Raw genomic sequence first — 10,569 nt, forward strand, 5'->3', positions numbered from 1 at the left:
GGGGACTGTAGGAAATGAACAGTGTTGACACAAAGTTTGTTTTGCTGTACAGAAGTCAGGCAAAGCTCAAGTCAAAAGTAGGTACAAAAAGTTCAAGTAAATTCTTAATCTCCCTCTTCCAGGGAGAGCTCCAGAAACCCAGCCCATAAAAGCTCATTTCTCCTTCAAAACAGAGCTGTAGCACGTACATCAGACATCACATTCCAAATGTAACCTCAGATAAAATTCGGGATGTCATACTCCAGTGCAACTCCACAGGTAACTCTTATAATAATGTAACAATTTAAAGTGCTTACTCCTGCCACTTAAAACAGTGGTAAGTTTTGTTAACTGACTACTTGATTTAAAAAAAGCCCAGAAGGCAGATGTCTATGTACAAGGTACATCATCAGCACATTGGGCTGCTCCCTACTTACTAACAAAAAGGCTCTAGCCCACTTCAAGCAATTAGGCCTTTGACTAGCTGAACCCAAATTCCATTTTTGCTTTCTTTTTATTATACTAATTTCAGAGAGCTACTAAAACATATATTTATTATTTTCCACATGAGCAATAACTTCAAATGAGGAAAGCCAGATTCAGTATAGACAATTATTTAAGTCCTAGAAAACAGTGAGACAAAGAAGCCTTTGGGGAAAAAGCTTTGATTATTTGAATTTATTTATGATACACAACTGTGAAAGTAAGAAAGTGACTTCTCTAGTCAAAATGTTGCAAAAATGTTTTCTGACAATGTAACAGACATGTATGGTCACAAACAACAACAAAAAGAGAAAGCACCCCAAGCCAAATGCACATACTTAGAAGAAACCAAGAGATGTACTCAAGCTTCTCTACCTAAATATTAGAAAAGCTATCAGATTTTGATATTTTGTAATGTCAACTCATGGACAGGTGATGGCTAGAGATTATTATTTTCTTTATCAAAGAAAAAGATATCTTTTCAGAATAACAGAAAAACATCAAATGCCTTCTCAAAATCTCTTTGGAAGAAAGGACGCACTTGAGGCCAGGCAAAGTCTTGGTGTTAACCCTTACAAGTGCAGATAAGTAGAATTTTACATTAACTGATAAAACTGGTACTTCAGTTAATGTTCCTCTTAAAAATGCAGCCATGACCCAAAGGAAGCTGTTTTTTCACCTAGTTAACTTGCAGAATTCCAAGAAGTCTCACAGCATTTCTCTTGGCTCCTGAAAGAATCTATTTCAGTGCCTGGACTTTGATATTGCCTGCAACAAACTGCTGCAGAAAACCTTAGCTGCACCTTTTGATCAGCACATGCTTAATTTATTCTAAAGACTGGTACTATCACAAACCAAGTAGGAGGCAGCAATTTTTATTTTTGTTCAGGCTATCAAAGAGCAACTTTCTTACAAAAATATGTAAGTAAATCAGCAAATAAAGAGATGTGCCAGATTACCAATCTGTAATTAAGAAACAAAATAGCAAGTTTTGCTATAATACAGATCATACTTACTGTACATACTACATTTAAATTAGCTTGAATCCTTCTTTCAAGTTGCTTTTGTGTTGAAACACACAGGATTATCTTCAGGCTTCTTCCTTCTCTTCCATTTGTGGTTTTGCTTGTGATGTCCACTCAACTGATATCTGGTTTTGAATACCTGATCTGAAAGGGTGGTAGCAGTTCTGTAATTTTCCATATGCTCCTTCAACTCTTCTCTGGATTCCCATTTAAGAAATAAGCTAAGTAAACCAATTCAAAAAGAAACCCAAAATGAACTACACCAATATTTTAAAATACCATCAGTGATGGAAAGATTTAAAAATCTGAGATATGAAAATTTCAGGTGAGGAAAGACAAAGCTGTAGAGAACATAAACCTTGCTTCTCATTCTGTGCTATATTTGTGAAACACACAAGAGTTTCTCAAGAAAAGTAATTTGTTTGAGTTGGTTTTTGTTTGTTCATTTGTTGTGTTGTTTGGGGTTTTTTTAACCTGTGGGGCAAAATTAGATGCAAGTTAAAGATAAGTAATTTTGAGGAACGAACTGCTCTGTTTTATTTTGTATATACTGCAAATACAATGAATAGGTTTACAGACATGTTTAACTGCCATTCACACACCTCTTGGAAATACAAACTATCACTACTGGATGCACAGTTGCGTTACAAAATTGCTAAAGTACTGCTCAGCACAACGAAAGAAAAAAAAAAAAATTAGGTAAGCACAAATTATAATCACAAAAATGACAGCATTTCACAAGTTACTATTGCGTTTCACATACTTGCCATGACAATAAATGTCCCTTTCTTTTTAAAAGTGACAATGCAGGAAGGAGAAACATGATTTTCAGGTTTCTCATTTGACCTGAATTGCTTTGTTTTACCAGATTACAATGTATTTGTCATATAAAAGCTTTATCCTGCAATGCACATTTCTAGCATTCCTGTGTTTTCTAAGTTTCCTCAGGTAAACTTCCAGTGATCATAATACATGCAGATAAAGAACAACCAACTTTTTTACATAATACAGCTACCATGCTACAAGGAATTGATTTTCATTATGTTATGAATATCCAAAAATTGTTAAAATAACATAAAATGATAATTATGTTAAGACTAATACAAAGATCAGTGAATGTCAAACCAAGATATAATCTTAAGAAATACAGTGCTGCATACACTTTGAAATATATACCGTACTTTGTAAAATTAGGGTGAAAAAAGCCTGATTGAGAAGATACCTGGTGTTTGTTTCAGAGTAAATGAAATACTTGCAACCATGGAAGTATCATTTGGCATAGAATAATTTAATTTGACTCAATTTTTTTGGTGCTGACAAGTTTGTATATTATTGCTTTTGTACTAGCAACAAACTACCAAAATACCAAAAATTGTCCTTTCACCACCCTCCCAAAAGTTTACAAACAAGATATAAAAGCTGATGTTAATTGTTATATAAATAAATCAATCTCAAAACTGTAGTACCAGCTCTGAAGATAATTTGTAAAAAGCAGAACCTGATCATGTGAGACATTTCAGCAGACTGCTGTTTACAGGAAGAAAAATTTAAAGACTTTTTCCTCACCCAGTGTCACCAAGCCTTATTTATTAAATTGCCCACTCCTTTTAATGTGATGACACAGCAAGCATCAGATTACAAATTCTGCGGCATTCTGGAGTCTCTAGTGACTAAGAGAAAAGGGAGGATAAATTGCCAGTTTTGTGACCATGTACAGATTAAAAAATATTTAAGAATCTTACCGCTTTTCTCATTTGCTGTATTCAAGCATAAATAAACACTTACCTGACTCTCCAATCCAGTGTGCACCAGCGTGGTTCAGTCAAGACACCACCGACACATGTAAGGATGTTGTGATGGAGATGAAGCCAGTAACTTTGAAGGCTCTGTATGTCACAGGACATAAATAAGAAATATATGAACTTTTATATAGCCACTGTATGGCACATTCATGGGGAATAGCAACGTAGAACCTAGTAACTCAGAACATACAGCAGTACATTCTGCTGAAGAAGACAGCATTTCTGGTCATTTATTTTAATATATTAAGGTAAATTCCCAACATATTTCCCACAACATAAAATAAAAGCTGTATTAAAAAACTCAAACAAAGCCTCAACTCCTTAAGATTGCCAAGACAAGAAATAAAAATTAGGTATTGCCAAAATTAAAGTTAAATTGCCAAAATCAAAGTTGCCTTGGTAACCTTAATCTCATTGTTTTTTGTGTATCTACTCTGCTCTCTAAAGAATAAAGCAAGGCTAATGAAGCACCACCCATTCTACACAATGAATTTCAAAAGGATCAGTGGGAGCAGAAATTTGCATACAGGCAAATCAGGCAATTGAAGATTTTTCAAGTGTACCCACCCACACAGATGAGTGTTTGGCTTTTTGACCTGTATTGAGAGTTCTCTTAATTTTTTTTTTAATGATTTTGTTTTCTTTTCAACACTCAACAAGTTTTAGGTTTCATTTTTGGAATCAAAATACCTAAGAAGTTAAAACATTAATGCCAGGTTTCACAATGGGGAATTATATATTTTTTATATATATATATACTCTCACACACCCCAAAACTCTGACGCTTGAACTGTCATTTGAGTAATGGCAGCAACAGTAAATAGAAGTGATTGTGCACCCTGTTAATTTAATGCTGATTCACATGTCTGAGACTAAATCCATCTGTTCACTTCAGACCAAACTATGGTCCAAGTTATTATCATTTTCTGAGACTCCCTATTATTTTACTATTTGCCCATTTTGCCATGACCCATTATCACTTTTCCTAACATGCCAAATTCTGCTTAAGTTAATTTCCTCATCTCGTCTTTATCTCTGGCAACAGCTCACAGGTTTTCCAGCCCCACTGGTGTTCAGTATCCAACATCTTTTATATGCTGTCTATAAAAGAATTAAAAACCTTTGCAAGCCAGGTGCCAAAGGAAACTGGCAAGTCTTCCTAGTTCCTGTCCCTAAAATAGTCTGTCACAATTACCTTCCTGCAGTAAGGTATTGTCATTGTTCACTGCATTTTTCAGAGACATTGAAAAGGCCAAATCTCAACAGATCTTTCCATCAGGAATGAGGCCTTTCAACTGTTCTAACAGAAGACACCTCCTGAAAAATGCTTATACATTTCCTTCAAGCCATGGACTGTTAGGGCTTTTTAAATAAAAGGTATTCACAGTCTTGCAGGTTCTACTTGAAAACATGAACAGGAAGTTTTCCCCATATACCTTCTAGAAAATTGGCTGAATCATTTTGGTTGATTTGCACATTTGACATCATTAAATGTCCAAAAAGAAATCAGAAAGAGACTAAACTCTTGGGTAAAAATAGATCTAAACTGAATATTGAACCTAGATGGTCATCATGAAGAGTATTACAATTCTGGTGTTACTTCAGTCACATGGACATAAAGTAAAAGCCACAAAAGCTTCAGACATGAAGCATCCTTCAGCTTTGACATTCTCAGCAGTACAGCATCCCCAATCCCAGTTTAGCAATACAACAAACAACAAAATGATAAGGTAATAGAGTCTTCCTTGTATGAAGCAAGGATCTCTACCTCTTGCAGATGGAAATAAAGCTTCACTGAGATGAAGAAACACTTGACAAAGGAAGATAGACTTGCTGCTACCTACTTAACAAGGCAGAATTTCCTTTTAAACTAACAGCTAGTTATCCAACCAAGCAATTATCTATTGCCAAAAGGAGCTCATCAGAAACTCAACTTAAGAAGTACTCAAAACCCAAGCATCTCATCATGTCCTGCCATCCAGATTTCCTGCACTGAATGTTGTCTTTTCTCCTCTACCTATGTAAGAGCTGCTCAGCTGCAAGCTCAATGCATCTGCCACATCCCAGCCCACCTACAGCCTTGGAAAGATGGGGATCCTTGTTGAGTGCCCTCAAGCAAACTCTAAGAAATTCCTAATCCTTCCTCCCTGCCCTCCAAACCACTGTTCTAATAGATCTTAATGAGTTTTAACGCCTTCTTCCATCAATTAAAGCAAATTTACTTGTACATACACTTGTATTAAGCAAATATTTAGCACTGAAAGAGAAAAAAAAAGAAAAATAACTGCACATCTTGAATTCAGTACAGTTAGAAACAGCACCTATGCTTGCACAGATGCTTGCAGACCTTGATCCATTCCTTAGCTGTATTAAAAGCTATAGTTTGTTGCAGTAGCTTAAAACCAGAAAAAATATGTTAATCTAAAATAGAAGAAATACATTTATCCACGTTAAAGTTATTAACATAAATGTTCAAACTGAACTCCTATGTAGTATTTAAGTATTTTGTGGTTATTTAGGCAATATGAGGCCAAATCTGGCTGAGATGCATTTAAGAAGAAAGAGCAATTATTAATTATGAAGATATACATAATTTGACATGGGGACTGTGGTAGCAAATCCAAGGTTAGCTCAGCTCTAAGAATCCTCAGTGCATCCACAATGTCAAAACAGAACAAAAGCCAAAACAAACCAAAACATGATAACAAGGAGCTCTCAAAGATTTCAAAGCACAATTAAAAATGACTTAGCAAAATATGCACTTGCAGGGAGTTATTTTATTGTGAATTATGGAGCATATGAAAAATATTGAAGGAACAGAGACTTCAGAATACCCAAGCTTCAAAGGATTATTTTTAGTGGCAGACACAACACCGTTTACATGTCCATTTTCTTCTAAGCACATCTGCTGACAGTCTAAATTTGGTCTGGAAAAAGTAGTGGTAGGAGGTTGCAGGTTTTGCACAGAAGATTTCTTTTTAAAGGGAAATGCAATTGAGACCACTAGCCCTTTTTTGTAAATATAGATATATAATATATATAAATATAAATATATCTTTTAATATAAAATAACTCAACTTTGCAGCAACTTCTGAACTCTTTTTTTAAGATTTAAGATTCAATTTGTACTTTGCTTTCCACTAACCAGTTAGGCATTCAAGTAGGTTAAAAGCTACAACAAGCATATTGAACCAAATAATGTTACAGCAATTACAGCGAGAACTTAACACAAAGTTAAACACAAGCTTAGTGCTAAGAAGCTGTGCTTAAAACTATTTCAAAAACCATCCCCATAGCCAGCAGGAAGGCTCTCATTGTACCAGCTCCACAAGCAAGGAATCAGCAAATAACAGTTCCTTATAATTCTACAGTAAAGCTTCCTTTAACGGAATGAAAGATCTGAAAAACATTAGCAAGTTGAAATTTCTTAGTTTCTTTATTGTTTTTTCTGCTCCTCAAAAATGTACAGAAATCAGCATGGTGTTAAATAAATATTTAGAAAGGTTTCCTTTGCTCACATTTATCACAAAAATGTAAGCAATATTAAGAAAAAAATCTTTTAAAAATTACAATTCCACACTATCAAGAGCTTAAAAAATTGTGAAGTATTTAACCTATTAAATTTTTCACTAGGAAACTAAAATTAAGTAAACTTTCTGCATGTTAACATAACAATGAACAGTAAGTTATAATCTTCAAAATTCATCGCCCCCACATATAATGGAAATTGCCAAAAGAGCATCTCAGGAAACCCAGTTCCAGGTTTTCTCACTACAGTTGTAAGGAAGAAGGATTTTTAATCCCCACACCTCCCACCCAAAAGGAATGAAAATACTCATTCAAGAGACAATTTATAATTTGTTAATAAAAAGCAGTTCTCCTCTCACTTAAAAAACCAACAGTTTGTATAAGTACTCATAAATTTTTTCACTGCTGTAGTCATCTCTGTTTTGAAGTACTGTGAATTTCAATTGTCCTTCCATGTGCTCTCCTTCCTACCTCCTTAGAGAAAAAGTTATACTGGACTGCAGCCTTGTTCTTGGCTTACAGTCACAATTAAGAGGACACTGTAAGTCATTGTGAAGCAAATAAAAAACCTGTTTTGCTTTTAGTTCTAAAAATTACTGTTTTCTCTGTTACTTTTCCTATAGCAGAAATTCTGCTATAACCTTTTAAAAAATTCTATCTCCTGCCCTGTCAAGCAGTAAAAACCTCAGAACAAGCCCATGTATCCCAAAGACAACAAAGGCATCAAAACTAGACAGCATAACTCGTAATGCAATCTAAACCTTTCCATCAAAACCCTTCACAATCTGATCTAAACCCTTCATCATGACACAGATGCCTGCCTGCAGCCACAGGATGCCCTGTCATTCCCCATTCCTTCACATTCCTAACCTTGCCTGTTTCCTTACCTGACCACTGCCACAAACTCCAGCACACACCCATGAGCCATCACCTTATTTGACAATCACCTCTTCTTTCACTTGGCCATACTGAGCAATCAGAACCAAAACAGTAGTTCAACCCACGAAGCAAGAACTTGCTTTATATCCCAGCAGCAGCCAGGGCAACCTTGCTAAAATCAATTAATCACTGCAACCACCTTTAATACTGAAAGGTTAAACAGAAAAACACACAGGCTACCTTTGTGCACTGTCATTCAAGATTTTTACCTACAGACATGAAGGTGAGCACTAAATGCATAGTTTTATGGAGGGTAAAGCACTTGAAATTACTAACAGAAGCATTATTTAAGCAATGAGGAAAAAAGTGTAATTGGTGCAAAAGTGAGATTTGTAGTTAATGCAAAGTGGAACAGAACTAGAATACTGGAACAATGTCCTTTTATGATTTAGGACAGATTATTCTAGTCATGGTCTTTCATTTATAAACGGAGATAATATTTAGCTATAAGAAATGTCACCAAATGCAGAGCTAAAAGGTGTTCACCTAGATAGAAATACCTTCACAGTAATGTTAAGAGTCATTAAAAGGCTACTAATATTGAAATTGTTAGAATATGATGGTCAACTACTCATAGAAACAGTCATAATTCAAAATATTAAATGAGAAAGGATTTTGCAGAATGAACATCATCAAAATGTGAACATTTACAACACATTTTTAGAATTTTTACAGTTCTTATGTTTTCTTTGCTCAAACCAGCATGAAGCTGTTTTACAGTAGCTTCTGGTAATAGCATTTACAGTCCATACTGAAAAGCTCCAATACATTTTGCATTGACCAAACAAAGTTATTTGCAGCAATAAGCTTAAGCTGAGGAGGCAAGTGGATGAGAGCAAAAAATAAAACCTGACTTACTGGTAAAATCACTGTGTGGGCACATAACCATATCCTGATAATGCCAAGCAAGCTACATGAAGATTGCTTATCTGCTCAGTTCCAGATGATGTGCACTGAGATGAGGTTTCCTCTGATGGCTGTTTCTGGGCACTTTCCAGGCACTTTATAAAGTGATATAAAAGCACTTTCACAGATGAAGCACTGGAAGGTTTCTTTTATTCACATGTGTGATCTTCAATGATTTTCCATTAAGATTTACTCAGTCATGTGACAATAAACACATTTAAAGCCACGATCCACATCATGACCCTTTAAATGGATTTTCTCAGCATCTTTCAGCTCTAGTGCTACATTCCACACATTCAGAAATGCTGCTTCTCTCAGAACCCAGCTTTAAGGCACGAGTATCCTCCATAGGGTGAGGTGAGCCTTTAGATCCAGCTTTCAATTGATTTTCCTATGATGTTTACACCTTGATTGAGCCTTAGGGACTTTTAATTTCCCCAGCAAATATCTGGGTTCTAACACTGGAAACGTGACAGATGCTAAGAGGCATACACTGGGTTTATCTGTCCTTTCTCTTGGAATATGGAAGAGAAGTCAGCACTGCAGGGTTCTTCAAGTTGAAAATAAGCTGCTACTTCTCCGAACAAGGTGGTCATTTCTCAGGAGTGATGCATGAGGACTATGCTTGAGCTCATGCCACAGCAGCAAGGACTCTTATTTTAAGGTACCTGACACACAAGCAACAAGAGAGTAATTTTTTTCAAGATTGTCTTTGTTTTCATTCTTTTCATCTCCAAAGCTCACTTTTACCTTGGTCCATTTTAGGGCAGCCTGAAATTCGACATGCCATATCAGTTTCACAGATTTGAACCAGGTGTCTCCTGATCTTACTTTTGGTCCTGCTTGTGAAATGGCAGAGCTTGCACCTACATATCTCCACCAGAAATATTTCCACCAGACCAGGCAATCTGGGCTTCAAAATCCTCAAGCAGAGCAGCATACAGCTGGGATATTGTGATGCCCTCATGGTGATGTGTGGGTTCATTGAAAGAACACATCAATATTTGTAGTTAAATTTGTTAAATTTCAGGAGTTGCAGTTGGTCAGAACATGGAGCTGGTAACACGAAGGTGGTGGGTGCAATCCCCTATGGGACATTTACTTAAGAGCTGGACTCGAGGATCCTTGTGGAGCCCTTTCTAACTCAGAATAGTCTGTGAATCCAAAAAAAGACAATAAACAAAAGAGTTAAAATCCACTTCATGATTTCTAGTGTATTATCCAAAGACTGGGGTGCAACGACATTCAGATTCCAGCCTTAGGGATGTCTGCAGATTTTACGATTATCTCAAAGAACGGAGGGTCCTGCATGAGAAAAATGATGCCACAAAAGACAGCTCAAATCACCTGTTGAAATTAAAAATGAAATACAGGTTAGCAAAGTTTCGGCATTTCTGTGCTAAGCTCCCGTTAGCAGGCAGGCAGCAGTGATCTTAAACCTAATACTCATGTTAAAAGGCGAGAAGGCTGGTGACAAAGCTGTCCCCTCCGGTGCGGGAGGCAGCCCCAGGAGCGCACCCGGGCACAGCCCCGCAGCCCTGCCCCAACCCCGCCGAGCCCTTCCCCGCAGCCCGGCACAGCCAGGCCCAGCCCGGAAAGGCAAATTAACCGCAGCGACGTCGTTCAACAGGACCACAGAATGACAGAACGGCTTGGGTCGGAAGGGACCTTAAAAATCACCCAGTTCCAACGCCCTGCCAGGCGCAGGGATACCCTTCCACGGGACCAGGCTGCTCAGAGCTCCACACCAGAACGCTCCCAAGGATGGGACATCCACAGCTTCTCTGGAAACGTGTTCCTCTGTCTCAGGGCCCTCACGGCGAAGACCTCCCTACTAATACCTCATGCAACCCCGCTGGCTCCCGGCAGGATCCATTCCGGCAGGATCCATTCCCGCCGCCGCCTCC

The 10,569-nt window shown here is 37.2% G+C and overlaps 1 long non-coding RNA gene across 1 annotated transcript; it reads right to left on the bottom strand.

Moving 5' to 3' along the window:
• Positions 1 to 348: 348 nt before the first annotated feature.
• LOC121357856 lies at positions 349 to 10,558 on the bottom strand. The gene is made up of 4 exons (XR_005955789.1): positions 10,504 to 10,558; positions 8,615 to 10,009; positions 3,273 to 3,373; positions 349 to 1,631 (listed from the first exon to the last, which is right to left on the bottom strand). It is a non-coding gene; the product is annotated as an uncharacterized LOC121357856 (long non-coding RNA).
• Positions 10,559 to 10,569: the final 11 nt, after the last annotated feature.

Source organism: Pyrgilauda ruficollis, unplaced genomic scaffold (genome assembly GCF_017590135.1).
Source record: "Pyrgilauda ruficollis isolate IOZ18807 unplaced genomic scaffold, ASM1759013v1 scaffold35, whole genome shotgun sequence".
NCBI classification, from domain to species: Eukaryota; Metazoa; Chordata; class Aves; order Passeriformes; family Passeridae; genus Pyrgilauda; species Pyrgilauda ruficollis.